This window comes from Rhinolophus sinicus, linkage group LG05, assembly GCF_036562045.2.
Source record: "Rhinolophus sinicus isolate RSC01 linkage group LG05, ASM3656204v1, whole genome shotgun sequence".
Lineage (NCBI taxonomy): Eukaryota > Metazoa > Chordata > Mammalia > Chiroptera > Rhinolophidae > Rhinolophus > Rhinolophus sinicus.
The window spans coordinates 112,542,606-112,569,363 of NC_133755.1; the positions used below are offsets into that span (position 1 = coordinate 112,542,606).

A 26,758-nucleotide genomic window follows, 5' to 3' on the forward strand; every position below is an offset into this window, starting at 1 on the left:
TACAGTGTCTGGCACACAGTAAGCCCTATAAAAAAAAATTAAGGGAACTGTATTAAACCAATCCTTAAGTAGTTTTCAGATAACTGAAGTTTCATTTTTTTTGTCTCATCAGAGAAATTTAATTCAGAGACTAGGCTTGCCGGTTTTCCAAGAGACTGTGCCTGGTCAAGTTGAAGTTAAAAGAAGAATTTGTAACATGTGGTGTCTTGATTTTACAATATCTAAAAGCATCAACCGGGTTCTGGGTTGGCAATGTTTATTCCCCAAACAAAATGATTATAAGTGTGTGAGATAGACTAATATGTTAACATTATATAAAGCAAGAATGCTAGAAGTTGCATGTCATTTTTTACACTTCCGGAAACAAGTGGAACTAAGAGTCAAAGGGCTCCCAGTGGCATCTCACTAATTTTACTGAAATGTCACTTTGAAAAAGATGAATGACAAATACATGCTATACAACTATGAATACTGATGATGCACGTAGAATAGCAGGAACCCAAGTTATGTAGTCTACAAAACAACAACTAAGTTTTATCTACAAGGATTGCATTTGGCATTTTGATGAGCTGTTTCTTGCCTCTGGCTATACTGTTCATTCATGGCCTTTGATGATGCATACCACCTTCCGCTGCAAGTCGAATGCATTTCAGAAGATTCTAATGATCTCTGCACCAAGGAAGAAAATACTGTGGGTGAACCAGGAAGAATTTAGAGATGAATTTTACCTGGTAATTTTTAATAAAATTTTACATCCGTGTGTGTGTGTGTGTGAGAGAGAGAGAGAGAGAGAGAGAGAGAGAGAGAGAGAGAGAGAGAGAGAGTTAGAGAGAGAGAGAGAATAGTAATGAGGCTCAGCTGCAATAATGATTGCACTAAAAAAGAACACAGAAAGCAATAGGAAATGCCCAACAGGAAATATGCTAAGGAAAACTTATTTTGTTCTCATTACTTTGACAATAAATCTTACTATTTTCCAGAAATTTGGATGGATATGATAAGCAACTATTTTTACAGTAATGCAATTATATTTGTTAAATTAGAGACAAGAAGGTCATGTAACTGCTGCTATTTTGGGTAACAATGAACAACTAAAGAGACTCATATCTATAGAAATTCCAGGCTTATTGGTCCCATTCATTTTTGTTATAGTTGAAATGAGGTAAAGACTATGTGTTCTACAAGATCATCTTAACTAAGTTATCTTACTCAATTATTCTCTTCCTAGTATTAACTTAGTTCAATTGCCTCCTTAAAACCTTTTATAATGTGCTCTGGACCACCAGGCCCTCAGCGTGCCGCCCCACCCAGAATAGACCCTTTTCTCCCCATTTTCCACCAGGCTCCAGTCAGGCCCCACAATAAAGGTGTCATGCAGCTTCTCTGGTTCCGCTCCCACTCTCGGTGGGTGGACACAGTATGGTGAGGTCAAAAAGGAACACCAACGGAGCCATAGATGGGAGTTCATACCACTATATTCTCTCTGGTGGCTGGGTTGGCGATACAGGAAGCAGGATCCACACAATCCGCAATCCACCATCTGCTTCTCTGCCAACCAACTAACCCCCTTGCAAACGTAGCCACGGCAGTTATTCAGTGGCCAATTGGCGAACCAGTTACAGCTGATGGCTAACCAGCCACAGCGGATGGCCATCTGATAACTGAGCCAGTCCCTTTCCACGTGAGGCCAAGAGCCTGGAAACTGCCCTCTGGGACTCTGTCCCCCCACGGGCCCTGCGGCTCCCTGGGGCCTGGGGCTGCGGGGCCCTCGGGTGCACTCGGCCCAGGAGAAGGCAGGCTGCACGGCGGGCCACGTGTCATGTGGGGACCACGCTCACTCCAAGCAACATGTGTTCCTGCTTCCAGAATATTTAAAAGATTCTTTAAAGAAAATGAAAAGTGAGCTTACATTTGTAAAATTGGTTAACCTATGTTTAGGGGAAAGGAGCCGTTGTACAATATGTGTGTACAGCAGCTGTTTGAAATAAAAGTTTTCAAGGAAAAACACCATTCTTGCTTTATAAATCTTTATATCATATATAAATACTATATTTATATATGTATATATATACTGTATATAAATCAATACTGTGTGTAATCATATACTGTATATAAATCAAACAGTTCAATTAGGAGGTCTGCTTCACCTTGCCACACCCATGGACCCTCTATTTTTGCTCCTCTACTATCTTAAAAAGGCTAATAAAGAGGGGGAGGTTTCAGTCTCTAGATCAAGTTGTGGTGGATGACATGTTTCCAAATTGCATCTTGTTGCTGAAACGTCCTGAACTTGAGAAGCCACTACAACACATGACAGAGGACAAAGAAGTACACAAAAAGAAATATTACAAGTACAGCAAAGAGAAGACATTAAGGTGGCTGGGGAAAAAAAAAGATTAATAAGACTATGGCAGCATTAAAAACCAGTTACATAAATGTTGGTGCCTGGGTAAAGGTTCTCTGGTCACCAGGTGTCCAGTGACAAGGAAGAGGATTATATTCATTATGCCCATGGTCTGATATTTGAATACATCCCTAAAGAATTAAGTGATGATTTATCTTAAAACTTCCAGAAACTTCAGCTTCATTGCCAAAACACTCCATCAAAGAAAGTTATCAGATGAGCCCACAGAAGCAAAAAAAAGATTGCACTAAGTTTAATACAAAAGGTTTGAAGACTGAAAAAAAAATAGCAAAATGACTGCAGTTCAGAAGGCTTTGGCTAAAGTTGACAAGAGTAGAGTGAAAAGTATTGATTCCTTTTTTGGTGTAAAAATTTTTCAAAAGTTGGAAAGATTTGCAACTTTGAAAATGAAATCTAGCAAAAATGTTTGCCTTTCACGTGTTCCATTTTTGTCCTTCCTCCATGTCACTGTACTTTTTGACCCTTAATGACCACCTTTTGAAATTAAAAAAACAGAGCAGTTTTCAGATTAAAAGAAACAAAAACCCTTTTATAATGCTATATTTGTTATACTCTTTATCTACATCTAAAATATGAATTTTCTACTTCCCACATAAGTTATATAAATGTCTAAGCACTATGTTGTACACTTGAAACTGATAGAATACTTCATATCAGCTGTAATTAAAAAATAAATTTATAAAAAGAATTTGTTATTTCCTAAAATTGACCTTTTATTGTGGTCCAAGTACAGAGTGCCCAACTATTTTTTTTAACATGTGCAAACAAATTTTAAAGCCAATATTATAACTAATAATATAAATAATCAGCATGTGCTTTTGCAGTGAATTATGTGTCCAATGAAGGAAAAACACAAGTTGTAGCTGTCATAACTTAGATCAGTGACTTTTATGTATTTTTTCCTTCGATAAAATTCTTTCATTATATGACATCTCATGTCAAAAGCCACTAAATAAAATAGATTAAAGTGGAGATTCTCTGGTGGTGCCTAACTTTATGGAGCTGGAGCTTTTTCTCCTGAGGCCTCTCACTTGTCCCAACCATGTCGCCTGAGGAGATGTTCCTAGAAATTCGATGTAAAAACTTCTGTTTTAAAGCATAAGATCTTTTAAGAGAATGAAACTAATACTTCTAGAAAACTTATTATGTGCCAGGTACTTTACATATAAGTATATTCTTATTTAATCCTCTAATCAACTCTGTAGATAAGATATTTATCTCCATATTACACCCAGGGAAGCTGAAATTCAACGACGAAGCCATTTACCCCTGCATGCTGCTCATGAGTGGTATAATTGAGATTTCAATTGACATCTGTCCATTTCAGAGGTCTACTTTCTAATCTATCGCCTGTACTTCCTAGAAAAACAAAGGAGCAGGGCAGAGGCAGCAGTGCTGTGATCAGACCCTCCTATAAGAATTTGTCTTTATATAATGATATAAACAAACAAACAAACAACTTGCTATTTTCTAAGTTAAAGACAGTAAGTCACTAAGTTGGTGAGAGTTGAGAAGTTTGTTTTGTTGGGGTCCACAGATTGGTCACAGGGTAAGCAGTTTATTTTTAACCAAAACGTGTGTGCCCAAAAACATGCTGGGCCAGGACCAGTGGTGAAGTGGTGGGGAACAATTTCATTACTGCTAACCTGTGAGAAAAATGTTGAGCAGTGGGGTTCTTAAGCCTGGTTGCCCATTAAAATCATCTGAGGAAATTTCTAAACAGAATGATGTTTTGGCCTCACACACGGATTCTGATAATTGGTAGAGGTGAGAATCTGGGCATTGGTATTTTTATAAATGATTTATAGGGTAGTTAGAGCTGATGTCAAGAAATAGCTCAGTAGGGGAAAGTTTAGCTATAGAGGTATAATGCTATCTAGGCTATGATGGAGGAAAGGTTGGAAGGCATGGGTGTGGAGATAAATAGTGAAGTTTAAAAGTGTCTTTATTTCTTTGTTGCAAAAATAGTTAGGAAACTAATTAAAGATTTTTGGAAGAGCCTTTCCAAAATTAGGTCTATATTTAAAATGTTGACAAATGTCTGAACTCTTGCTGAAGCTTCTACCTTGAATGCCTACGTGCCAAAGTTTTAAAACAGAACAAGAAAAAAAAGGGTCACCTATAGATCAAAACAATTGAATTATAAACTACAATTATGGTTTTTTATCCTTATTTCAATTGAGTTTTAGTTTTTCTAATGTGAGAATATTTTAAACATTAGAAATGCTTTTAATAATCAAATTACTTTTATTATAGAAAAAATTATCTAATGGTTTAAAAATTAGGTCATTAGCTGTTCTGAACAGATATTATTTTACATCATTAAAAGAATGAATTGTTCTGACCTTATTCATCCAACAATAATATTGGATGACAAAAAAATATTTCTTTTCATCAGAAATGTCTAAACAGTCAAAGATTAATGAAGATAATGAGTGACTAATGGATTACATACAACACTTAGAACATTATCCCATCCAAACAAAAACTACCTGAATGGCTTTTTCTCAAACACAAGCTACTTGGAAACTTTAGAAGATTTATAGAAATGTCTCCTGTTTAAGAAACTTTCTGAACCTGCTAGTGATTAGAATATTAAAAGTTAACATGGAATGCAAATAAGTGGCATAAATATTTGACTAAAAAAAAAAAAACTAAAGCCCTTACTTTGATGAAAAACATCTAAGTCTGTAAGGAAGACTACATCTAACAAAAAACACAGCAGTTAGAATATGCTTTCTGGCCAGGATTCCTGAGCCTTTTAATGTGTGTAATGACATAAGGCAATATTTCCTAGGTTTCAAATGTGTGTATGCCAAAGATAAAAATGAGATCCCAATAATTTTTCTTTCTTTGATTCTGCCTTAGCCTCACTCTTTCATCACTTTGCCACATGTTATTAATTGTTCAACCCCATCTGTGAAAAGGACTTGCTTCTCCCAATGCCACCACCACTAATAGGAAAACCCTGAAATAGAGCCATTCCTCTGCCATTTGTTATCTTTTCCTGAATCCCTTCTTAAGAACTTCCAGCACTTGTACCACCCATGGTGAGAGGGCTAATTTTCATCCCAGATAAACATATGCTCTACAGAAACTCTTCAGGTAAATTCAAGCATCCCACAAACTCAGTGATATATTTGCTTTATAGAATTGAGTCCACCATTTTGTATCTTCTTCACTGGTATCAAAAATACAATCAAATTACACATAACAGTTAGACATTTGAAAAACTACAGGGGCCAATCAAAAAGACTTAATAAAAAACCTAATGTCTGTTTTCCTACAATATAATTCTTTTCACGTTTAATGTGATTTTTCTGAGACTTTAAACTTGGGCTAATTTAAACAACTAGAAAATTATAGTCACACACATGAAAAAGACACGCTCCAGTTTTGGTTCTCCCATTTACTAACTCTGTGTCCTTGGACAAGTCACAGCTTCTCTGAGCCTCACTTTCCTCATCAGTAAGGTGAGCATATTACACCCGGTTTCCCACTGCAAGGCATTATTGCGAGAATAAAACAATATCGTTTATGTAACAATGATTAGTAACTAATATAGTGGTATATAAATGATATTATTATTAGCATGTTGAGTGTGGCATTTTCATTTTGCACTAACTTAATGGATACACTTAAGATGCTGTTTAACTGTCCAATTGTATATATAACTGTGCTCAAAATATAAAGATTGTAAATGCCAAGAAGCAGGGGAAGCAGAGCTCCTAACATAAGAAACTATCTACTTAACAGGCATAATTTCATAAGTATTACATTTTAAACTCATTTTTAATGATTCACATTAAGAATTCCCAGAAAATTAAGAATGAATTTTTAGGTAAAAGGGTAGACAGTTATATTTATAATGTCGAGCTTAATACATTCAGTCAATGTTTGAGTTATTTTGTGAAGTTTTGGAGACTTCACATATAAGGCTAAACATATAAGCCCTATAAGTTTGTCCCCATTTCATAGGTGACGAAACTGAGACCTAGAGAAGCTAACTGACCACCCTCTGATGGAGCACTGTAAAGTGTATTTGGAGCACCAGCTCCTCATGCTGCCTACAGTCCAGGAGACCTGGCAGTGCCTTCTCAGTTTAGATTCCACCCCTACCTGATGTTAACCAATGTGCCCTTTCCTGACATATCCTGAGAGAACATTGTGTTTTGTGTTTGCAATTAGATGTTAGTTTGCATATTACTGGCACATATTATCTACTGTTACGTAATTAAACTGGAAGAAACACTCTGTGGAATGTGTGGAGTATCAGTATGACTCAAATCATCAGCAAAATCCTAAATTCTTTAATGATAGTGTATATTTGGTTAATTACACAAAATAGTCTTGCTTTTGTTCATATTAAATTAATAATATTTGGGAAAGAATAATTGTGCCTTATTTTGCAATTTTGTTTGTCTATAGCATACCAATACCTAACAAGGTTGTACAGAAGCATGTGTTGTCTGATAAAGACAACACTGGATCACAGAACAAAAGAGGTCATCCTCTTTGTGAATATGTTGTTGTAATCATTAAGACATTGGCTGAAAACTGATTTCTGTATTTATACATTTATTTTGTTTTAGGCAGAATAATTTCAACTGTAGTTTGGCACTTTGAGTAGCAGTGACAATTTTGTTTACAAAGTCAGAATAATTTAAATGAGATGGGATTCCCTGGAAATTTTCCCGTTTTGATTTTGAAAGCTTGTCAGAATGTTCTCTGTTCCAGTCCATTGAGACATGGGCTTTTCAGTAACATACCAATGGAAAGAAAACATTGAGTTAGCAAGGGTTCTATGAGTCTTTTCTCTTAAAGATCCCTATCAACATTTTGGTACAGCTACACTCAGACTTAATTTTATTTTAAGACACAAAAGAGTTTCTTCATAATGAATATGGTCACATTCATCCTGACAAAACAGAGTTCAAGATTGAAAGTTATCCCAGCACAAACACTAACCTTGCCAAAAATAGCAGATTCAAGATGTACTGTTATTCAATTAGTCACTGAAGTACCCCAAAGCTTGACTTTGCTGATTTTCACATGAACTCTGTCCTGTAAGATCCACTAGCTAACACCAGTGGAGATTTAATATCATACTTGTATGTTTGGGCTTTGTTGAGAGTCCTGATTTGAAGTCGCCTTGGCAAAATATAGTTGTTTAATCCAGGAGCTTTTCTCCTTGCTCCTCTAAAATTTTTCAACTATACTGTAAGGAAAGACAATTTAACATTAAGTTTTAAAAAGCATGAGTACACAGAGCTATGAAATTCTTGATAAATTTTATTTTCTACCACAGATTATATACCATAGAGATGATCAAGAAAAAGTGGGCAATTGACCTTATTTGGAAGGAAGATCTATGATCTTTCTCCCACTGAGGATTAGAACCCAGATACGTTGAGCTGAGGCTAGAGTGTGAAAGACTGAAAATATGGTAACCTTGGATTTTTTTTTCTTGAGAGTACACATGTATCCACATATAGGCTCCCTCTGGTGCATCACATCACATAGTATGCGTAAGTCCACATACTGCATGATATAATGCCAGATATGATGACAGAGTCAGAATCAGCTTCTCATCCTTGTTCTGCTTCTTATATTATTATTACTTGAGTGATAGATTTGTAACCTTGACTTTCCCAAGGATATGAGAACACATTAGAACACATTTTTTTCCATGCATGTAATTAACCATAGGGTCATATTATTTTTACATGTGATATCTTCAAGCAACTTTGAGTTTGTAAATTTAGATTCATTTTAACCAAAAATTTTGAGAATATACTACATTGACACTAGAGGAGACCAATGTAGGTAATAATAAACTGTGTACCTGGTCGTCTTATTATGGTTCAGGAATAAGATATTTACCCAAATAACGACAATATAATGTAGAACATGTATTGATTTAAATCAAGGGAATATGTTTTGATTTTTCCTTTCTCCTGTTGACAATTTACTTTAACTTTTCCCAACTGCTTTTCCTTTATATGCTTATAATATATACTGTAGGCTTTAATATTTACATATGGTTGAAGCAATCTAAGTTATTTCTTCAAAGGAAAATGTTTGTTTATACTTCCCAATAGTTTGACATTTGAATTGTTGAATTTTCTCTACTGAAAAAAAAAATTAAAGTGAAATTGCTTACAAGATATTGCCATTACTTCTCAGTTTCACAAAAAGACCCCTTGGCCTCTAGTAATTAAAAGTAGAAGGTGAGATAATTATAAAAGATGATGACTACTAAGATGGCTTTGATTTTATTTTTGCTATATGACCTTGCTTTATGATGGCTTCACTTCAAGCCAGACACTAATGACCTTCCCCAATTCCAGAAAAATTTTCTCCATGATCGCTTCATATTAGAACTGTAGTTCTTTTAGCACATGTTTCCATCTGGAAATGAATCACCCAGTGATCCAATGTGCCATCCCAGCTGAAGTCAGCCTGGGGCCTGTCTCCAATAGCTCTGTCAAATGCAAGGATATTACAAGCCACAAATACTGGCTTTCCTATTTTATCAATGAGGACAATATTTAAATTTGATATGATATTTTAAGATCAACATTAAAAGCAAAATGCCTTCATTTATCCGATTCTTAAAATGGTTCAAATATAAATATAAAGTTGAAAACTGCTTCATAATGGAAAGTGGATTATTTCTGTCTAATTTTCTCCCCTATCCTGATGGAAAAGAATTTCATTTATTTCTAATTTATTTTTCTGATGGTAAAGAGTAGTATTTATTGAATTATTGAATTTCCTGTATTTTTATTTTATGATGTGAATTTCTCCATTCTTTAAAACAAATTTAAAAAATCATTTAACAAATCAAAATAACCTATGTTCCATCATGTCTCCACAAACATACCTACCAAAGGACACAATGAGTTTAATAAGAAAATGAGAGTTTTAGACCACATAGACACAATAATTCTGTTACCACCATTCTTGTTGTCCATGTAATTATGACTTGGTTGTAAAATTTATACCTTGTTTACCAAAAGTCACTATCATTGGAGAACTTACTAGGTAAAAGTAGGAATGATAGCTATAATTTCACTTATAAATTCAAGTCACATAAACCTTGGAATAAGACATTCTATGGGAGAAAAAATGTATCTTCTTTTCTTTCCTCCCTTATCAGATACAGAAAATGAGTTTTGTACCATACATGATTCCTTAAAGCTAATGTACTGAGTTCAAAAGGCAGAAAGCACAAGATTTATTGTCTACAGCATATTTTGTATAGAGCATATAGTATGTATTATATACGTCCTCATCTTGTATCAGTCTATATATCAATCCTTCGGTTCGACAGAAATCAGAGCCCGAGACAAGAGTTTGCATGCAGTCAGGCCATTTGAGAAGTGATCTCATTCGTGGTAGTGAAGGACCTGAGAGAATGAAAGAAGGAAGGAGGGAGAGAATCAGCACAATAGTGTATTACTAGTTGATCACCACCATGTGTGAATAGGTGCTCGATCCTGCTGGGAAATGCAAAGAAGGAGAATACGAAACACATCCCAGAATTATCTATCTATAAGAAAAAAAAAATAAGTAGTTATGTGTCAATTACATCCTCTCTGGCTTGAAAACTGCCCCTTGGGCAATAACTACCACATACTCAAGGTTGCACATGTGTGATTACTAACTGGTTTCCTGTGGGCATCCCACCCAGTGCATCAGGAAAGCTCTAAGGCACAAAAAACAGAGAAACAACTGCACGACTGAGGTGGTACTCTTTCTGCACAAAGGAGGTTTGAAGTTTCTGCAGAGTTACTGTAGCTGTGATATGGGTCAGATGAGACCTAGAAGATCTGAAGCTGTAGATGGCCAATAGAGTTTATTATATTTTCCAAGCCCTTGACATGTACATAATTGCTATGTCTATTGTTATCATTCCTTTGCAGCAGCAATGCCCCAAATGACTTCCTTAGAATACATAAATAATGATCATATTTGTAACTCCCCATTTCTGTTCAAGTAAATATGAGAAATAACTAAACAAAGTAGACTTCTTCATTCAGTACTTTCTATTTAATGTGTTGATGAGTTTGTGAATCTGAGGTTTTTGAATGATCTCCTTTTTAAATTTATTTTTTTAATGGAGGAAGCTTTTCTTCATAGTGTACTTCAAAAAACTTAAGTGTCATAAAACAAAAAATTATTTAAATTAATAGATAATACGTATTAAACTTGTGTTACATGCAGGGCACCACTCCAAGAGCTTTATGTGTATCAGTACATTTAACCTCCACAATTTTGTAAGACAAGGAAAATTATTTCCTCCACTTCACAAAAGTTGAAACTGAGACACAAATAAAACTGGGAAATTTGTGTTAGAATTCTAAAAGATCATCGAAGAATAGACAGAATCTTTTGAGTAATTGATGTACCTAGGTTTGAAGATGGATTAGCATATTTATTTCCCATTGTTTGTAAAGTTTGGTGTATCTAGAAGTTCAATAGTTCATATTTGTAGCTTATTTTAAAATATATTTTATACATCACAATTTTGAAATATATTTTCAATACATCAATATGTATCTCATTAAAATACCATGAAATTCACTCTCTCTCTCTAGCTGTTTTGCAGTCTTACTAAAATTATCTTCTTTTTAATTCTAGGGATGATTCTCAATTTTTATTTTGAAAGAATATGTCTTATTTTCATAACTAACTCTTTTAGTTACTTTTTGAGTTTGAATATAGTTATGTTAGTAAATTATGTCCAGGTTGAGCCCACTGAATTCTCAGGATATGATACTAGTAAGAAAATAATGGTATTTTGGAAATTTTAATTAACTGAATTCTTTAATATTAAATAAATGTTTTATGAAGCTGGATTGAAAAAACTCAAGCTAAATTGATATTAGTTTAGAGTTTTTACTTTGGTAAAATGCTACTGTTATATGTCATTTCTCTCCAAGTTTTGGTGTCTGACTTCTGTCATTCTCTTCCCAAGATAATCTCATTTACCTTATGTTTTTATCAATAATGTCTTCAAATAACTATGCATAAAATATTAGATAGAGTAAATCTTTAATAAATATAGGATGAATTAATTAAATTTTAATTGTTTATGTCTTGTTATAATATATATCCAATCTATTCTTCATATATACACCAAATATTTATTTCATACCTCCTTCCAGACACTGTGTTCCAGGATTACATGTCCAATTCAAATTTCTCCCTCTGGAAAATGGAAATATTGATATCTTCATCACCGGGTATTATAAAGAATAGGTGAAACAATTTATACAGAGTATTTGTAACAGTAAGCACTAAACGTGTGAGGTGTAGTCCCCAGAACCAGAGGTCAGCAAATTACAGTTCCATGGATAAAGCCAGGCTCATCTGTTTTTGTAAATAAAGTTTTATCAGAACACAGCCATAATTACTTTTCATATATTGTCTGCAGCTACTATGATGGCAGTAGGGCTGATTAGTTGCATCAGAGACCATATTGGCTCCATCAGCCAATAATGTTTACTATCTGGCCCTTCACAGAAAAAGTTTGCCAACTAGTATTTTCCAAACTACTCAGATCTTAATAGAAATTACATAGAGAGAATTACTTGTTATATATAGAAATTCTCATTCATCCCTATGGATTTTGATTAAAGAGATTTGGGGTAAGGCAGGAATTCTATGTTCAACAAGATACCCAAATAATGTTTATGAAAAAGTCAGAAGTAAATTTGGTAAATTTCCCTAAGGAATGACTACTTATACATAAAATTCAAAGTTCATGGTATTTTAGCAAAGGACAAATTTTTCAGGGACAAGAGAGTCAGATCACTTCACCTGATTTGACACTAAGGTAATCCTGATCAGTACAAGAAGAGACAAAAATTTACTAAAATGTACATTCTAATTCCTGGGAATAAATTTTAGAGGACACGATTTAACACTAAACATGGAATATATCAGTACTAGTTAAAATCATGAAGAAAGGACTCAAAGCATGAAATGCAAAACACTGAGAAGTCTAGAAGTCCTGCATTAAAAGGAAAAAAGAATTGAGTCAAATTGTGATAGAGTTAAAAGCATTTTAAAATTGATGAGATGGGTTTCTCGAGATTCTAAGTGTTAGTAACAAGGCAGAAGAGTAAGAAACAAAAGAACTAAGTAGGATGTACTTCTAAGTGCACAATCTTGCCACGTTATGGCATATATTCCAACCAAATGTGATATTTTTATTAATCTTACTGAACATGAAATCAATCCACGAGCTGACAGTCATGAAGAAACTTGCTTTGAAGAGCAGTGACAAGAGGGCCCAAACCCACCTTTTTATTTCTACAGGGGAACATACATAGAGAATGACATCCCAGATTATAAGATTTGCTTGCTCTCTAACTAGGAAGAAGAAATTTGGCCTACCTGGCTGCAGATTGTTTCGGTGAGAGAAGGTGCCATGAAACCAAGCCATGGCTTTTGCTTGGGAAGTTAGTCATCCTACTCCAGACAGGACTTAGAGGATCTTTCTAGGAAGATGCTTGATAACAGCAAACTTTCCAGCAAATCTGGAAACAATATGAAGTAGAAAAAAACCCTGTGCTACGGAGCCCTACCTTGAGAACACTGAGCACTTGCTCTGTTTGGAACTTGCAGCTCTTCCTCTGAGTTGTTTGGGAATAAAATCATTAGTGGAGTCTTCATGCCAGCCTTTAATATATTCACAATCACTTATAGACTGGTCTTAAGTACTTTCTTCACACTTCTATTTCTTCCATAACTCTTCTTTGACCTATGAAATCCACCTCAGTTATCTTTCACTTACATAAAGCTTAATTTAATCTGGAAGAAGTAAATTTGTCTCCTAAATGCCATGCACAAGCAGGATAAAATCTGTATGAAAAACATCTAAAATGTAATTTCTAATCAGGAAAGAATTTTCCTGGCAGTGGATTTAATTCACTCACTCAGCCCCACCCTCCTTCATAAACAATGCCTAATCATCAAGGGGGGTTCTTTATTTATTTTGCCATTTAAAAATTTAACATCTACCAAGGATCTGCTTTCAATTTCTACAGACCATGTCTTTTCTTTTTGAATATATTCAAGTCTTTAAATAAAACAACATGGGAAATGACTTTAAATAGAAATGTAGAGTGGTTTCATCACTTAAGCAAGACACTCATACAGTCGTAATACATGTATGCTTACCCTGAGACTCTCAAGAACTTTGGAAACAGCTGCTGGACATTTCTAGATTTAATATTTAAGTCCTTTTAATCCCTGGCGTGTGTTTTTTGGTGCTTATACACATAAACTAATGTATATATTACATATGCACGTATTTTTGCCCTTTTCCACTTTCTAGCCAGGGACACTCAGAGAAGCTCAAAACCAGATGTTAACAATAGCTCAATGTGCTGATTTTAAAACATATCCGTAGAAGTTTCAATCTTCCCACCAGGGAGCAGTGTACTTTTGTGATTGTTTAAATCAATAGACGTGGGGGAAGTGATGCTATGTGACTTCAGTGGTCAAATCATAAAAGAAGATACAGCTTCTGCCTGGCTCTCTTGGGACATTCACCTTCAAGAAAGCCAGCTACCATGTAAGCAGTCAAATGGTCCTGAGACAGTCATGCTCTGAGGAAGCCCAAGTTAGTGTCCTTGGAAGATTAAGAAACAGAGAACTGTCTGGTGGGTTTCTGACTGATACCACACCACTCTCCAGTTCCACTCCCGTCCCATCTATCTGCAATTATTTGATAGACCTCAATCCAAAACCACCCAGCCAAGCTCTGTCCAAGTTCTTGACCCACAGACACTTTTGAGAGACTGTTAACTGATTTTGTTTTAAGCCATGAAATTTTGAGGTAAGTTATTTCACAGCAGCAAATAGCTGAAACACTCAGATGAACTTGAACGTTTCATTCCCTCTAGGTGTAGAGGACACTTTGGGTGCAGGATCTTTCCATTTCCCTTTAGACCATAGTGGTAGTGACCACTGGAAGTAATGAATCTCTTTAGGAAGAATAATTAGTGATACAGAAGGTTGACAATGCCTCCCCCAAAACTCCTCTGTGTTTAGTATTTTTACTAGGTCCATTCATAGACCTTCAGAAAAGCTCTGGAAACAGGGCTAAATTAAGCTCTCTTCTTACCCAAGCAAAAATAGTGTTGATTTATAATTGTGGCGGAACCAGATCCACTCAGGCTTTTGATGGGCTTGTGTCCAAATTCTGGCTCCACTATTCATTAGTTATTTCACCATGAACCTGTTGCTTTCTGAGTAGGTAATTTCATCCAAGTGCTCAGAATAAAGTTTGAAGAACCAGAAACAAGTGCCTGCCCAAACATGAGTTTTTGGGCAGACTCAGCATGATAGGTTGGAGCTAGAGGCTGGATTAGAGGATTTTATGGGGATGGGGACCGGCAAGAGAAGGTGATAGCTAATTTACATTAAGCAGTTAAACAGCAGTTAACAACATTACTGTGTGTTTACTTTCTTGAATTATTATTCTAATTTGTATATGACAATTGTTTGTGTTAAAAATATTTAGTAAATGTTTATATTGGTTATTTTAATCATTGCAGTTTTATAAGTTAGGGTAGATTGTGAATGCCTTCCATTTCGGGGGAAACCTAATTGATTGGTTCTCAACACCATAAACCTGGTTCCAAAGAGCTTTTCATGTGTTGAATTATGAAGCAATTGTTGTTTAATTGTTTAACCAGTGTTTATAAAACTTTAGCATTAACATCCCCTATAATACTTGTTCCAAAGTGAGATTCCTGGGCTCCACTGCAGATGTACCAAATCTGAATCTCTAGGAAGGAGGCCCTGATATCTGTATTTTCAGAAGCTCTCCAGAGTAGCTGTGAGAAACACTGTTGGAAAACTATTATGGAGGCCAAAGTGATGAGCGGCTGTCCCATTAAGAGCATTTGTCCTACCAGTTTCACCTTATGTTCTCATTACTGCTTGTTATTTTATTTTATATTTTTGTCTCCTTGGTACCCTCCCTTTTATGGAATCTCCCTCCATTCTTAAATCTCCAACTCTTCATCCTTCTTACATCCCATTCTACCTACCAGAAGTCTTTCCTCTTTAAGGAGAAGTCACTGAAATGAATTTTCTTTCTATTCCCATTTTAATGTATGCTCACTCTGACTGAGAACTGGATGTCTGTTTCCTTCGTGTGATTCTGCCAGTCTATGGCTGAAGTCAATTACTTTAATTTTCTCCAGTTTTCGTTTTTTCTCTGCTCTAAAATTATGGGCATCTATCATAGATCTCATAACGAAAATCAGAATTATTTTCTTTGTCATAACAAACTCTTAATGACTGGTCTCCATATTCTATTTCCACCTTTAGTTCCTTTACACATATCCCACCAAACTTTGCTCCCAGTTCCAGACTTAAACTTTCCAGACTTTTCAAATTTATTTACTGATAATAGACCGTGAATACTATACTTTTATTTCTCCTCTGCTTAGAACATCTCCCTCCATCCCATTTCTTTGTTTAGTGACATCTTGCCACCACCTACAAGCCCATAAATCATAAGTCCTATCTATGGCTCTCCTTGAGCACTTAGCATATTATCTACCTAAAGATATCTGTCTCCATGGTGCAGACATAAGATTTGTTCACCCAAGTATCCACATTACCTAAAACAATGAGCACTTGCCTCAAAAGGATGACCTAAAATTTTCTAAATTTTGACCAGCTAGTAGATAATTAAATTGTATACATCCCTAAACTTCTAGGGTGGAGTCTTGTAAATCCTAAACTCTCAGGGTCAGTGAGTATCAAATAAGTGAAGAAGCATCTGTGTGTCACATGGACCTGGATTTCAGTCCCAGTTCTACTACTGCTAAGCTATGAAACTTTGGGCAAGATGCTTAAACTGTGAGAGCCTCAATTCTCTCATATTTAAAATAGATCTCATGGGTAGTTCTTACCCCATAAGAAAATGTACGTCATATACCTAGAATAATGTCTAATAAATGATCATTGAAACTGTCATTGAAACTAAGATACTATCAATTAAATGATGTAAATTAAACTATAACACAATGTTTTTTACTCACTTAGAATGTTTACTTTATACATATTGTAATAGTTAACTTTTGTGTAAACTTAACTAGTCCATGGAGTACCCACACATTTGGAGTGTGTGCTTGGCTGAGGAGCCAATAAGGCTCCTCCATCTGTGAAACAATAAAGTAATATTAAGTTGGATCAGGCCAAATTTATTGGTATGGACTCACCAAGCACAGATTCTGCATTCAATGTTGCAACTCAGAGAATCAGAAAAGGTTCTGACAGTTTGGTTGGTCAGCTGAAACATGGACCAAAAGGAGGGCCACAGTAAGCAAACGAAACTCCAGGTCTGCCTTGATTTAATGTAGAGGAAGGGATTCAAAGGCAGGATAATTACAATGTTAGTGTGAATTTTTCACTTAGGACCTATTCACATAGTGAAAGGGCCCAGGAGACATCTTTCCCTATGGCTATGAGAAATAAGTTTTTGAGAGCAGCCCTGGCAACTTTGAAAAATTCCATGATTGCTCTTCTGCAGTAGGTCAGACCTACAGTAGGGGCTGTAGTCACTGAATTGGAAAACCTAAATGCAATAGGAGTAATTGGATTCCAGGGTTGCAGGGGTCAAGTGGAGGCACTCAAGGGTCAAAGTCAAGCTGGGCATGGTTACTGTAATGGGCAGCATAGTCAAAATAGCAATCAGAATAGTCCGATGTGCACAGCCTTCTGACGTTGGCTATTTAACCATGGTGTTCCTACAAGTGAAACAGATAGGAAGCCTATTAAATTTTTACTTGATCTGTATAAGCAGAAAAGTTCTATGTAAAGTGAACAATAATCTAAACTGAATCATAAAAAAACAAAAAGTCATCACGCCTCAATCAATTCCCAGACTACATCAGGTTTATAAACCCAGAACCCCTTGATGGAGGAGTAGTGGTAGGGTCTCCTTGAGGATGGACCTAACCTAGTACCCTACCAAAAATTTATATTATTAATATTTATCCCAGTTTCTCCACCAAAAGAAAATGGCATTTTACCACAGTAACTATGCTTTGGGGAAAAGAAAACAATCAGACCTTTTAGAGACTACTGGACACTGACTCTGACCTGAAACTGATTTCAGGAGACCCAAATATCACTGTGGTCCATCAGTCAGATTACAGGCTTATGGAGGTCAGGTGATCACTGGGGTTTTTAGCTCAAATCTGTCTCACAGTGAGTCCAGTGGGCCCCTGAACCCATCCAGTGGATATTTCCCCAGTTCCAGAGTGCATAATTGAAATAGATATGCTGAGCAGCTAGCTGAGTCCACACATTGATTCCCTTACCTATGGTTATCATGGTAGGAAAAGCCAAGTGGAAGCCACTAGAATTACCTCTACTTGAAAAAACAGTAAACTAAAAACAATACTGCATTTCTGGAGAGACTGCAGAAATTAGTGCCACTACCAGGACCTGAAAGATGCAGAGATGGTGATTCCTACCACATCCCCATTCACCTCATCTATTTGGCATATGAAGAAGACAAGTGGATTTTAGAGAATGACAGTGGATTATTGTAAGCCTAACCATGTGGTGATTTAACTGAAAAGTTGCTGTATCGGACATGGTTTTATTGCTTAAGCAAATTAACTCATTCACTGGTACCTGGTACACAGCTACTGATCTAGCAAATGCCTTTTTCTCCTCTCAATAGGGCACCAAAAACAGTATGCTTTCAGCTGGCATGGCCAGAAATACACATTCACTGTCCTACTACAGGGGTATATCAATCATCCAGCCCGATGTGATAATTTTGTTTGCAAGGATCCTGCTCACCTTTTCCTTCCAGAAGAAAACACACTGGTCCATTACATTGATGACATTACGATGTTGACTGGAACTGGTGAGCAAGAAGCTGTGACTTTTCTTCATTGATTAGTAAAATATTTATGTGTCATAGAGTGAGAAATACATCTGACAAAAGTTCAAGGGCCTTCCAGGGGTCCAGTGGTGTGGGGCATGTTAAGATACTCTTTCTAAGGTGGAGAATAAGTTCTTGCATCTAGTTCCTTCTACTACAACAACAACAACAACAAAAAGACACAACACTTAGTGGGCCTTTTTTGGATTTTGGAGGCAATATATTCCTAAGTTGGGTGTGTTACTCCAGCCCATTTATTGAGTGACCTGAAACACTGCTAGTTGAGTGGGGCCTAGAATAAGAGAAGGCTGGGCAACAGGTTTGGGCTGCTGTACCAGCTTCTCTGCCACTTGGGCCATATGTCCCAAATGACCCAATTGTGCTTGAAGTGGCAGATCAGAAATGCTGTTTGGAGACTTTGGCAGGTCCCTATAGATAAATCTCAGTGCAGGCCCTTAGGATTTGGGAGAAAAACTATCATCATCCATAAATAATTACTGCCCTTGGCCTGCTACTGGGCCTTAGTAAAGACTGAATGTTTAACCTTGAGTCACCAAGGTATCTTGTGACATGAGCTGCCCATCATAAACTGGGTGTTATGTGATCCACCGAGCCACAAAATTGGACATGTATGGCAACACTTCATAATCAAATAAAACATATATATATATATATATATAGATATAGATATAGATATAGATATAGATATATATGATTGGGCTTGAGCAGGTCCTGAAGGATCAAGTAAGTTCCATGAAGAAGACATGGCCCAAATTCTCATGGTTCAGGCTCCTGCTACATTGCCTTCTCTCTCCCAGACTATATCTATGGCCTCATGAGGCATTCCCTATGATTAGTTGACAAAGGACGAGAAGACTAACGCCTGGTTTAGAGATGGTTCTTCAGGAGATGCAGGCACCACTTGAAAGGGGACAGCTGAAGCACTGCAGTCCCTCACTGGGATATCCCTGAAGGACAGCGGTGAAGAGAAATCGTCCCAGTGGGCAGAATTTCAAGTAATGCACTTAGTTGCTAACTTTACTTAAAAGGAGAAATGGTCAGATGTGAGATTATGTAGCAATTCATGACCTGTACCTAATGGTTTGATTGGATGGTCAAGCAATTGGGAGGAACACAATTGGAAAATTGGTTACAAGGAAATTTGTAGAAGAGGTATGTGGAAAGGCATGTCTGAATGGGCAAAAAAATGTGAAGATATTTGTGTCCCTTGTGGATGCTCACCAAAGGGTGACCTCAGCAGAGGAGGATTTTAATAATCAACTGAATAGATGACCCATTCTGGAGCTACCATTCAGCCTTTCAATAGCTACCCTGTAATCACCCAATGGGCTCATGAACAACATGACTATGGTGGCAGGGATAGAATTTATGCATGGACTCAGTAATGTGGACCTCCTTTCAACAAGGTCAACCTGAATATGGCCATTCCTGAGTGCCCAATCTGATAGCAGCAGAGACTAACACTGAGTCCCCAATATGGCACCATTTCCCAGGGTAATCAGCCAGTTGTCTGGTAGTAAATCGATTACAATGCGCAGCTCCCATCATGGCCCAGGCAGGGTTTTGTTCTTATTAGAATAGATTGCTATTCTAGATACAGATTTTCCTTCACTGCACACAATGTTTCTGCCAAAACTACCATCCATGGACTTACAGAATGCCTTATCCATCATCGTGATACTCCACAGAGTATTGTCTCTAATTAAGGAAATCACTTTGCAGAAAAAGAAGTGAGGCAATGGGTCCATGCTCATGGAATTGACAGGTCTTACCATTTCCCCCATCATTCTGAAGAAGCTAGCTCAATAGAATTGTGGAATGGCCTTTGAAGTCTCAGTTATTACAGCACCAACGAGGCGTTAATACCTTGCCGAGCTGGGGCAAGGTTCTCCAGCAGGCTGTATATGCTCTGAATCAGCATCTAATACATCATGCTATTTCTCCCATAACTAGAATTCACGGGTCTTGCAATCAAGGGTTGGAAATGGGAGTGGCACAATAGACTATTATCCCTATAAACCCATTAGCAAAATTTTTGCTTCTTGTTCCCAAGACTACATATTCTGCTGGACTGGAGGTCTTATTTCCAAAGGGAGGAAGGCTTTCACCAGAATTACAACAATTAATCCATTGAACTAAAAGTTGAAATTGCCACTGACCTTTGGGCTCCTCATGCCTCTGAATCAACTCTAAGGGAGACACTATTCTATTGGGGATAATAGATCTTGACTGTCAAAGAAAATTGGATTACTACTCCACAATAGAGATAAGGAAGACTATGCTTGGAATACAAAACATCCCTTAGGCCATCTCTTAGTAATACCATGCTCTGTGAGTCAGGTCACCAGGCAGGACTAATAATGGCCCATACCCTTCAGGAATGAAAGTTACCCCACTGGGTAAAGAACCACAACAAGCTGAGCTGCTTATTGAAGGCAAAGGGAATACAAGATGGGTAGTGGAAGAATATAGTTATAAATACCAGCTTTAACCATGTGATACAAAAATTAAGACTAATTTTCATGAGTATTTTCCCCTTATTTTGTTATGAATATGTTTTTGTGATTTCTGTGTAATATAAATCAGATTTAAGTATTGTTAATTTACATTACAGTAAAAGTAACATTTAAGTTGCAGGTATCAAGAAGCAGAGTAAATATCACTCAAGGACTTTACCTTCCCTTTTAGAGAAGGAGTTAGTACATTTTCAGTTGTATCATTTTAAGCAGAATTATGATTTTATTATAGTTTTTAATTGGAGATTAAATATGGCTTAAGGAAATGCATATGGGTGCCAAGTTGACAAGGAGTGAAGTTTTGATGGTTAATTTTATGTGTTAACTTGACTGGGCCAGGAGTCATCCAGATATTTGGTCAAACATTATTCTAAGTATGTCTGTGAAGGTGTTTTTGAATGAGGTTAACATTTCAACAATAAACTGAGTAAAGTAGATTGCTCTCCCTAATGTGGGTAGCCCTTATTCAATCAAATTAGTGAATATAACAAAAATGCTAAATTTCCTATGAATAAGAGAGAACTTTCCCTGCCTGAGTGCTTAAATGGGAACAATGGTCTTTTCCAGCTTTCAGACTCAGACTGAACCATAAAGGCTTTTGGGGTATGAAGCCTGCTATCTTTCAGATTGGAACTTATACCATCAGCTATCCTGGTTCTCAGGTCTTCCAACTCAGACTGGAACTACACATTAACTCTTTTGGATGTTCAACTTACTGACTGAAAACCTTGGGACTTCTTGGCCTCCATAATGTGAGCCATTTCCTCACTTTTATCATACACCACTCTTTACATAAACAAAAAGAAAAATATTAATAAAATAATTTGGTTAAAATATGGAATACTACTCAGCCATAAGAAAAGATGAAATATTGCCATTTGTGACAATGTGGATGGATCTTGAGATTATCATGCTAAGTGAAATAAGACAGAAAAAGTTGAGAACCATATGATTTTACTCATACATGGGATATAAAACTGAAAGTAACAAACAAACAAAGAAACAAAACTCATAGACATAGACAACAGTTTAGTGGTTACCAGAGAGGAAGGAGGATGGTAGAAGAGGGTAAAAGTGTCAAAATTAGGTGATGGAAGGAGAACTGACTCTGGGTGGTAAGCACACAATGTGAGATATAGATGATATATTATAGAAATGTACATTTGAAACCTATATAATTTTTCTAACCATTGTCACCCCAATAAATTGAATACAAATTATTTTTTAAAACTCAGAACATTCTGAATTACATTTAGAATCAAATTTATTAATTTTGGTATTTTTGCACAAAATATTCTTTTCAATGTCATCATGACTATGGCTCAGACAGCATTTCTTAAAAGACTTCACCAAGTTAGTTCAAGTTGACACTCATTGTACGTATTTCCCTGCTGTGCCTTTCTTAATATTTTCAAAAATGTCAGGTAAGACAACTATGCCATGTCTATCATCTAATAAAAATTGTCTAAGACAACATTGACTGAAAGACACATTCTGACATCAGAGTTGATAAAATATATTTTAAAAATCTAGCTTAGAACCGATCAAATTTTCACAGTGCTTAATACGTATTCTTATTATATTGATGATGTTGATCAAGGTGATAAATATTAGCTGGGAGATGTGTGCTTCTGCCTGATGTAGTGTGTGTGTATGTATCTGGGGATGTATGCCTGATAATTGGTGTATTTGTTGAAGGACTAAAAGATCTATTGAAAATGAACATGAAAACCAATGGTCTGATGTGTCATCTGATAAAAATGTCCACACCTAATAGTGACCTTTCAGGATATTAACAGTGCCGCTAAAGCTTGCTATTCTGATGATGTGCAAGTTAAGCATTTCAATTTCAGCACTAACACTGAAAACAGAAGCTTATTATCACTTCTTTTAGTTTGCTTGTGGCAGAATTTTTATGGATAAAGTTCTTCATGGGAGAAAAAAATTAATTTCCAATTCTAGCATTCCCATATTTCAGGGTTCTCTTCTTCTGGATATGTTCTTTTACATTTTACATGTACCTATTCTTTTTCATTATAGTCCCTATTGAAAAATAAAGAAATTCCACTCCAAAAATAAAAACAGACTGAAATGGAGTGTCCAGACCATCAAGATGAGAGCCATTTAAACCTCTTCACTTTTTAACAACTGGTAGCATTCCTGTACAAATATTCCGTATTTATTTTGAAGCTTGTTCAGTTAATATCATTGTTCTTCTATTTCCTACATATGATGTACTTGTGCCAGTGAAACTGAATCATACATTTTCCAGATGGTAAAACTTTCTGAAGAAAGTATTGTGGTGGTAGACCTGGCCAGCCGACTCCACCAACTCTTCCTTGTGCAGCTCTACTGGGAATAAATTAGATTAGGCATGGCCTCCAGGAATGCAGTCAAGGTCAAATTTCTCCTTTAATTCTGCAAAAACAACAGTTCTGAAGAAAAAGAGTACACTGCATAAATTCTGAGTTGCTTTTCATTGGAAATTTTCAAATCCAGAGAATCCGATGTGGCTAATAGCGATCCAGAAGCAAGCTCTAATTTTTACTTATTTATTTATTATTTTAATTGAAGTTTATTGTGGTGACAATGGTTAGTAAAGTTATATAGGTTTCAACTGTACAATTCTGTAATACACCATCTATATATCACATTGTGTGTTCACCACCCAGAGTCAGTTCTTCCATCACCATATATTTGATCCCATTTACTCTCATCTACCCCCGCCTCACCCCGTATCCTCTGGTAACCACTAAACTATTGCCTATATCAGTGTTTGTTTCTTTGTTTGTCTGTCTTGTTCCTTTGTTGCACTGATATGTGGGATCTGATTTTTATTTTGTATCAAAATCTCTAGCAGCTTCCTAAGATTTTATTGGGAGTATATCATCTTCCTTTATCTCTAACCATTATTCCTGGTTGGGGATCTCTCCCCTTTCGTTGTTTCCCTGCTACACATGTAGTCATATAGCAAGAATAAAATGGGTCTTATTATTTTTCTACTCCAGAAATTAGGTTATGAATATTTATAGAGTAGCTGGAATTTGTTTCATCACAAGAATTCAAAAATAAAAAAGATTTAATTTCCCCCTTAGATTGCCTACTATTTTCACATCTGGCTATTTAAAATTATCTTGATCTATCAGAAAAGGAAAGCACAGGGAGTCAAGGCCATAGTTCTGAGTAATTCCTGGCTGGCAGCTCCAACTGACAACTAGGTTGCAGTCTGAAGGGGAACTGCAGGCCATCTGCTTCATTCACTTATAGATCCATGTATTCATTCACTCTTTCATCCATTTTGGGGGGAGAACTTACTTTGATAAGCCCTGAGAATGCAAAGACAAACACACCTCAGTTCTCATTTTAAGGGATTTACTCTCTATTAGGGGGAGAAAGATATGAAAACAAGGAAGAACAAGGAAATAGTTTAGATACCACTAGAGAAGAAACAGGATATCTAGGAGTATGATGGAGAGAATAGCCAGTTCTTCCTGAGGGAGTCATAAAAAACTGCAAAATGAGCTGCTGTCTTAAAAATAAACCAGCCAATGTTTCCCAATCACCTCATCTAGGAAATCTATCCCAAATAGGATTGAGGGTATGAGAGGGAGTGAGGGCAGGGGGTGGAGGATATGAGCAGATGCCCAAATGCATTATACTTCCCTAAATGTTCTCAGAACTGCAAACATTTGATTTGATTAGCAATAATGAGAGAATGCAGAGTTCTCCTAAAACAAGGATAGATCATGAAGTGCCTTATTTGCCATTCAAAGGCATTTTCTGTTGGGAATTCTAAAGAGTTTGCTGTTTGGAATTTATAATGCACACACAATAATGATTAGGTCCTCAGCTTTCTCAACAAAGGACCATTAAAACAGCTGAAATACAGTGAAAACATTACTATATTACATTTAATTCTTGAGTGCATGGAATGAACAATTCATGAGTAGGGGGGAAAGTTTAAGTTCACTACCCTTTTCAGCCACCTTGCAATTTATTTTCTTACTTTATAAATTTCTGGGACATCACTGGTGCTCTAACTGCCTCTATTCCTATTCCTCTATAAACCTTGACAATAGGGCTTCTGCTTCTTCCACTCCTTTCCCTGGATCACGACAGACCACCTTTAAATTTTCCATCAGTGCCCACTAACTTTCCTTTCTGTGGAGCCTCAAAACATTCCATTCTGGTGCTCCATGGATTCCGCTGAAGGGAACCCTACCTGAGCACTCCACCTGTTCTCCATAATTATTTTCTGTGCAAACTCTCACTCCCTGAGTCAATATGATTTCAGTTCCCAGCAAAAAATCAATCTGATTGAGCTAATTTCTCTAATATCTGATACATTTCCCAGAAGTATTTGTATTTATAACTCAAATGAATTGGTGAAATTTTAAGCAGTAACATAAATTATGGGGACTATATTCAGGCTTTAAGAAGAAACACACTTATGAAATGGTGAGCTGGCACCATTCAAGCCCATGGGTTGTGCCTTGAAGATTGCCAAGTATGAGTTTCCTAATATTGTTGCAGGTTTTCAGAGCTTATCTTTATCTAACATATAGAACCCTTAAATTCTCTAAAAGTTTGAAATATTTCCCATGGAATCACCAATGACAGCAATAGCAGGAAATGAACAGCAATTCAAAAGGCAGTGTGTGTGACAGGAAAAGCAAGGAGGAGATGATTGTGATGTTATTTTCAATAAAGATACAGTCTTTCCCCGAAAGAAATAATATTTGTATTCACATTCACTTAACATTTCTGGAACATGACACCTGAGATTTTGTGGTCTGTTGAGATTACAGGAAATCATGCATTAATTCATGCATTCGTTTATGTGTTTAACATTTTTCCTGCTTATTTTTTGTGTTCATCTCCTTTTCTATTGAGTTACATAGTGGTACAATCTCTGAGATTCAAATAAATATTTCCGTAAATCTTTTAAAAAGCCAAATTTCAGTGATATCTCTTCTTTTAAAAACTGATTTCTACTTTTTGCAAATATTGTTTATTTATGTTATACTATATGTTTTATGTAAATTTTAAAAACCTAATTCATGTTTCCAAACAGAAATTCCTTAAAACATGATAAAAATATTTTCAGTCAATAAATTATTCCAAAACTTTTACAAAATTACCACATGGTGAATTTTACAGTTATAAACTCTATTCTAAAAAACAGAAGATTGGCTATGAGAGTTCTAACAATGCTAACAAAGACTTTGTCATTTGCTCAGAGAGCTAAAATATGTTTGCAAATAAAAATTACCAAATATTTAATAAATACCTACTAGATACAGTATTTGCCTACAACTAGTAAGTGTTCAGGCCATTTAATTTTATTTCACTTTTTGAGTCAGAAAGAAACATCTTTTAAAGTCTTTCACAGTGGACCTCCTAATTTTGCTGTTCCCTTCTTTTATCAGGAAGGAGAGTTTTGGCTAAGGTTAAAAATATAAGGTTCTAACCTATTTCTTTCTTCCTATCTTTATGATTCTCAGACCATAAATGAAGGCATTCTTTATAATGAAAGACTTCACGGATTCATATATAACATGTGAACAGTATAAATTTGAAGTGCTTACAATTTCAATGTAATTAAATAAAGCAGACATAAAGTGGATAATCTCTTTTCATGAACTGATGTCTTTTGGAACTTCAGTAAAGCCTTATCTCTGTTAAAGCAAGATAATTCTTCAGGGATTGTGATGAGTCTTAGTGAACCTCAGTGAATGTTTCCATCTCTTGGTATCCACTTAGAGAGCAGTGTGTAACCTAATACCTATTCCCCAAATTGAGCTTCTCATCCTAAATATCCCACAGGTAAACTAGAGTTTTAGGAAAGAGAGATGTCCTGTA

The 26,758-nt window shown here is 36.1% G+C and overlaps 1 pseudogene; it reads left to right on the top strand.

Annotated features, from left to right (window-relative positions):
- Window positions 1-601: 601 nt before the first annotated feature.
- On the top strand, window positions 602-2,892 carry LOC109456817 (ribonuclease H2 subunit B; annotated as a pseudogene).
- Window positions 2,893-26,758: the final 23,866 nt, after the last annotated feature.